This window comes from Lagopus muta, chromosome 1 (assembly GCF_023343835.1).
Source record: "Lagopus muta isolate bLagMut1 chromosome 1, bLagMut1 primary, whole genome shotgun sequence".
Taxonomy (NCBI): domain Eukaryota; kingdom Metazoa; phylum Chordata; class Aves; order Galliformes; family Phasianidae; genus Lagopus; species Lagopus muta.
Window position 1 is genome coordinate 124,485,979 of NC_064433.1, and position 6,000 is coordinate 124,491,978.

General features: G+C 55.9%; 1 protein-coding gene across 4 annotated transcripts in view; it reads right to left on the reverse strand.

The window, feature by feature from the left end:
* The window catches only part of TBL1X (transducin beta like 1 X-linked), a 198,612-nt gene extending 194,592 nt beyond the window's left edge, over positions 1-4,020 (reverse strand). For all 4 annotated transcript variants that reach the window (XM_048934276.1, XM_048934274.1, XM_048934275.1 and 1 more), the window contains exon 1: positions 3,726-4,020. The gene's annotated coding sequence lies outside the window, so the exon portion shown is untranslated. The remainder of the gene's footprint in view (positions 1-3,725) is intronic.
* Positions 4,021-6,000: the final 1,980 nt, after the last annotated feature.

A 6,000-nucleotide genomic window follows, 5' to 3' on the forward strand; every position in this document is an offset into this window, starting at 1 on the left:
GAGGCCGTGTAAAGACTACATGTACATCCACACATTCTTCTCTGCTAAAGCAACAAAGAAATTCATCACACCTCGCTATAGTGCAATAATATCAAGGCATCGATGCCACTTCAATGAAACACAAACATGCTCAAGAAAAGTAATGCAAGATGACTGTGCTCCTTAACATTCAAAAACAATCGTATACTCACAGTTCAGTTTGTTTTCAGTCAAGCTTGCAGAAGCAATTTTATTATACTTGTATGTAATTACCAAATATTAGTAGCCATAATTTATGATTCTCCGTCTAGGATGTCTCCACAAGATGAATATTGGTAAGAAAGGATGACTTTTCCTTATGAAACTGAGTATCTGACACCACTTAGCTTTTCAAGCACTCCAAAGGCTTCTTGTGTTTTTAAAACAACTCACCATCGGTCGTTCTCAATTGAAATTCCATGATATTAATGACCAGACTGCCACAAAAAATAAATAAATGAAGGAATAAAATATCCTCACGTCTACCAAAGAAAACCAACCTAAAACCCATTTTTCACCTTTAGACATTTGTAACGCTATCATTAAAATGATAGATTTTGTATTTACGGGAACGCTGCTATTCCTACACAGAGATGTAGTTCCAATGTTTTTGTTTAATATTCGACCAACTTATCCAAGTAGGCCATTAGGTAGGAACCTATAAATGGCACCCAGGGGGTCTGGGTTCTTGTTGTAAAGAGGTCAGCTATTTCCTCTTAACTAAAAATAGGCAAAAGCAAGGAGGGAAAGAGGGAACGGGGTTTAATTTAGCAGCTGAAAAAGAGTTTACAAAATTACTTCCATCTTGCCTCATAATGAAGATTATGAAAAAGAATCTGCCCTCAAGAGCTACAAAACCTTATTTGTTTTACAGGCAGGCTGGTGTACGTAACTTACAATAATACTGTGAATTAAAAGGTCTGCATCAGCAGAGGCCAAGGGATGCCAGCACCTTGGCTGCACAGAGCAACCTGATCCATCAGTGGTGGCACCTCCAGGTGCTAACAACAACTCTGTTCTCTTCACCAGGCGAGGTCACGCTGCTGTCCAGTACACACAGCACTCCCACCAGCTGCTGTTCCCCTGAGTCAGTTTTTTCCACCATTCACCTTCCTGGTTTCCTGTCTCTCTCACTCCGATTACAACCTTTTCAGGATGGGAGCTGTCATCTAGGATATTCCCCAAACGGCCCTGATTTGTACGAGGGCCCCTTGGCACTACTAAAATATAAACAACGTCAGTTCAAAACAAACTACAGCGTGAATTCTAGCACTGAACTTTAAAAGCTGTCAACAGAAAATAGCAAGAGCGTGCCAAAGCATGCCAACAGAGCCCTGGGATAGGTTCTCCAGCCAACCTCTGAGCTGAACCCAGTTCAGAGCACCACCAAATCCCAAGTGCATCTCACAGCTGACTTACATTTCTACCAAGAAACAACACTGAAACAATATGTCGCTTGCACTCAAGCATGTTCTCATCAATACCCTCGAGGCTCAGGGCTGGAAGCCTTCAGTAACTGCTGCCACCAGTGGGGTCTCAGCTGAGGAGGTTCTTCCAAGAAGTGGACAACAGGTCTATTTCTGGTCCTGCTGCCGTGGGGATGGGAAAAGCCCATCTGTGAATAAAGGCGAGGACCACAACAGGTAAATGTGGCAGAGCAGAAGTGCTGGCATGTACCCCTTCTCTATCAATAACTTAATTGACTTTCACTCTCCTGGTACTCCTCTTGCAGGGTGTGGGGGATACTTGCCACCCACTGAAAAGATGAACAAGGAGCTTTATTCACGGAATGTAACAGCGAAAATAACTCATCGTCCACAGTATGACAGACAACAGGCACTGGTGTTACCAAGAGGGACAAGGCAGACGATACATTCAGATGACAAACTATTTGCAGAGGGTTTTTCTTTTTTTGTCCTATGAGACTCGAACAGTTGTGTAGCTGCCAGTGTTCACAAGCACGCAAAATCCTTACATCCCTCTGGTTCCAAAACATATCTTAAGAAGAGAAAAAAGAACTCGGATTGTTCCTTAGATCACCAGAGGTATTAAACTGAGATAAACAACAATTCCGCTCAAACCTCTACTGGTTTTACCATTACTGCACGTAGCCCAATAGAGGTTCAATGCATTGTTCACATAGCAGCATCATCCCCCCACAGTGCTTTTTTTCCTTCCCACCCTGTGTTTTTTTGGTTTTTGTTTTTTTTTAAAAAAAAAAAAACAAAACATTACTGTCATTGAGATGCTGTGATTACTACCCGTAATTGTTGAAAACAGCATCAGATCAGGAACAAACTCCACCAAAACACGTCAAACACATTGCCCTGTTCTCCAGCAATCACAGAAATCATAGAGTTATTCCAAAACCTGCCCGGTGTCTCTGTACCCAGTGGTGCACTAAGTGCAGGAGAGGAAGAGGCCTCGTGCAGCACATGCGAGCACATGGCAAGCGAGGTATGTGATGGTGCACATCGTGCATGCCTCGCTTAGAGGACTGCTGATCAGCAGGCAAAGGACAGGAGATGCAGGGCTGTATTTGTCACCAGTGGAGACCTCGTGTTTATTACTGACGAGCTATATAGAAACATTTGGGTTGGAAAAAGACCTCTAAGCCCATACAGCCCAGTTGCCCACCCATCAATACCACCATCCACTAAACCGTGTCCCCATGTGCCTCATCCACACGTTTCTTGAACCTACGCTCAGATTTCTACCTGGCACAACCTATTTATTTTCACACCATCAGCCTCAAACACAGCTCTCACAACTCAGACTCCACACTCGGGGCCGTTCCTTTCGCTGGGGTGCTTCAGCTCCGGCGGCACCACTCCGGCCGTTCCCCTTCCCTTGCAACACAGCGAGGCCGGTTCCGCTCCCCTCCCCCCCGGCGCTCACCGCACGTCGAGGGCAGAACACCGCTCGGCTCCTTTGGGGAGCAGCGGGACACGCGTTGGGGCAGCGCTCGCTCCCGAGCACCGGCTCCCAAAAACCGACCTACCAACCTAACTTTTAGGGTGTGGCTTCGTTGCTTTCCCCCCTCTTTCTATACCGGGTGTCCATCTGGCGATCCACCGACACGGCGTTAAAACAGGTCAGGGGTCACCAGCCTTTACAACACCCCTCAGCCGCGTTACCCCGAGGCGCAGCCGGACGACACCCGCGGGCGGAGGGAAAGAAGGAGGCGAGGAGGGAGGTGCCCGCCGTGCCTCCCCGCTCCCACCGCCGGCCTCGGGGCGCGCAACAGGTCCGGAGCGCCGCGCCCTGCCCCGAGCGCTGCCCGCCTGGGGGAGGCCGCTTGTTTACCCACGCTGAGGAGCCAAGTCGGCCGCGCCGCAAAGCGGGATGAATGGGCTCCCCTCCCCCCTGCCCCGCACCGCGCTGCCCCGCGGCTCTCCGCTCTCTGCCCTCTCCCTGAGCCCGCGGACGGCGGCGGTGGGCGCGGGCAGCTGGCGCGCACACACACACACGCGCCCTGCCCGGGGTTCGCACGTCGTGCCGCAAAACATATCAACGTACACACATCTATACGCATACAGAAAAACGAAAGCATTAACCAAATAAAAAGAGAGGGACAGAAACGCGCCGGGTTTCCACAACTTGGTGGTGGTGGCGGCGGCGGAGCCCCGAGGCTGGAAGGGCGCTCGCGGCCGCACGCAGCCAGCACAAACGCGGCGGGCAGCGGCGCTCCCCGCCCGGACACTCACCTGCGCGCGGGCGCTGCGGGCGCGGCTCCGCTCCGGGGGCGGCGGGAGAGCCTGGGGCGGACTTTCCCTCACTTGCCGCGCATGGTGCAACTCCTGGTGCCGGGGTCCCGGCCAGCCCGCCAGCAGCCTGCGAACCCCCCCGCGCCGCCGCCGCCGCGCACGCCTCCTCCTCCCCCTCGGCGCACACAAGGAAGTCCCGGAGAGTGGGAAGGGGAGAGCGGAAAGTTTTGGGGCGGAATGGCGGCCGCGGGCGCGCGGCGGCGGCGGGAGCGGCGCTGAGGGGAGCGGGCCGCGCCCGGAGCCCGCCGCCGCCGCCACTGCCGGGCGGGAAGGACGGGGGCGGGCGGCGGGGCGAGGAGGGCCGGTGGGGGGGCGAGCGGCCGCGCCCCCGCCCCCGGCAGCGTGCGGGGCTGCCCTGCCCGCCGGCCGCCCTGGGGGAACCCCCGCGCCGCGCTCCCACGCGGAGCGCCGCTCCCACGCCGCGCACACGCGGAGGAAACCTCCCCTCCCCCCACCCCTTCGGCTCCCCGCCGCCGTGACCGGGCGAGCCCAGGCCCCGGGCGCTCCAGCCGCCGCCGCCACCGACGGAGGGCCGAGGGGAAGGTGTAACCGCGCGCCGGGGTGCAGGGTGCGGGGTGCGTGCACGGGAACGGGCGCGGGGCCGCTCGGCTGCGGGCGCACACCCGCCGTGCCCGCGGAATGATGCAACGCGGCCGCCGCGTCGTGCAGCCGCCCCTCCCCCCGCAGCCGCCGCCGGGCGTTGTTTCCGCCTGGCGGGTCAGCGCTCGGCGAAGCGAGCCTCCCTTCGCCCTGCTCGGTCACCTGCGCTGCAAAGTAAATAACACGCTGACATCATCGCCGCGCCGCCGCCGCTTTACCGCCCGGCGCCGAGTAGCTGCGCACTTCAATCCCCGCCGTGCTCCCCCATCCCATCCCATCCCCCGCCATCGGCTTGGCGGGGCCGCAGGCAGCTCGAGGGCCGGGGCCGGCAGCACCCAGGGCCGCACGAGCGGGTTCCGTTCCCGGCTGACCTTCCCTCGCCGGTGGGTTCAGTCTGGCTCCGGCCTTGCAGCGTGCTCTCGGGGTTTTGGCCCCGAAGCTGCTGCGTTGCTGCCAATATGGAACAATTTGGCGTCGGCAGAGGCAGCCGAGCTGGGATGTTGCTGCGGGCAGCGGGCCGTGTGCTGAGCCACACCTGGGCACGGCTGGGTGCTGCTGCGGGCCGGGGTGGCTCCGTGCTCCTCTCAGAGCTCATGCGGGCACGTTCTTTGTTCCCAATGAGCCACTGTTTGATTTTCAATAGCAAAAACTGTATCAGGTTTCTAGGGTTTTATTACCCAACGGTGTAAACAAACAAACCACCCCAGGCCTATGCTGTATCCAACTTTCAGCTCCTGTGACACCTCTGCTTGCTTTGTTCTAACTCCCTCAGGCCAAACACACCCACAGTGGCCTCGAGTAGAGGCACCAGCAGCACCACGTGTGGCTCTGCAGTGAGGGGACCGCCTGGCAGCGGCCTGATGTTGCTCCCCCACCTGCAGCAGGAGAGCAGCTGTGGGGAGGCCAAGCGAGGCTCTCACTGAGGCCTATTGGGTGGCTGCAGCTGCGAGCCAGAGTCCCACAGGTTTGACCTTGCGCAGCCTCTCAGCTGTGCATCTGGGGTCTCGCACTGGAGAACCGAGGGCTGCGTGGCCTCTGAGCGTGGGGCATTGCAGGGCTGGGCACAGGCACCCACTGCCTGGCAGCCTGTGCGGCCTAGAAGCTGAGGGCAGCCTCTGAAGGGAAGGGGCTAAATGTAATGCACAGCCAGATCATAAAGTGAGATCTGTCAAGGAAGTTGTGTTTTTCAAGCTTGGCAAAGGGCAGCAGCACAGAGCTGAGGAGAAAGACTTGGTTTTTTTTCCAATGACAATGAAAAAAACAACCCTATAAAGGGATGCTACAGTAAAAGAAGAGTGAATCACTGCTGTGGCTGTTCAGAAAATGTCAGCCTTTGTGCGACAGAAGATCTTGAATCCACCCGCTATAAAAGAACCCCCCCAGACTTTAAGAGTCTTTTTTCTTCTGTTTCATAACTGGCGGTGCAGGGAGGGCAGCTGGCAGCAGGGAGGGCAGCCAGAATTTAGCTGTGCTCCCCCAGTGCCTAATGCGGGGAGCTGGAGGTGTGGTGTCTTACCTCATCATCGACATGGAAACCTGACCCCGAAGCAACAGTCGAGGGCTAGTGGCTGGCCTACTGCAGGGATAATAGGATCATAGGACAAAATATTTTGCA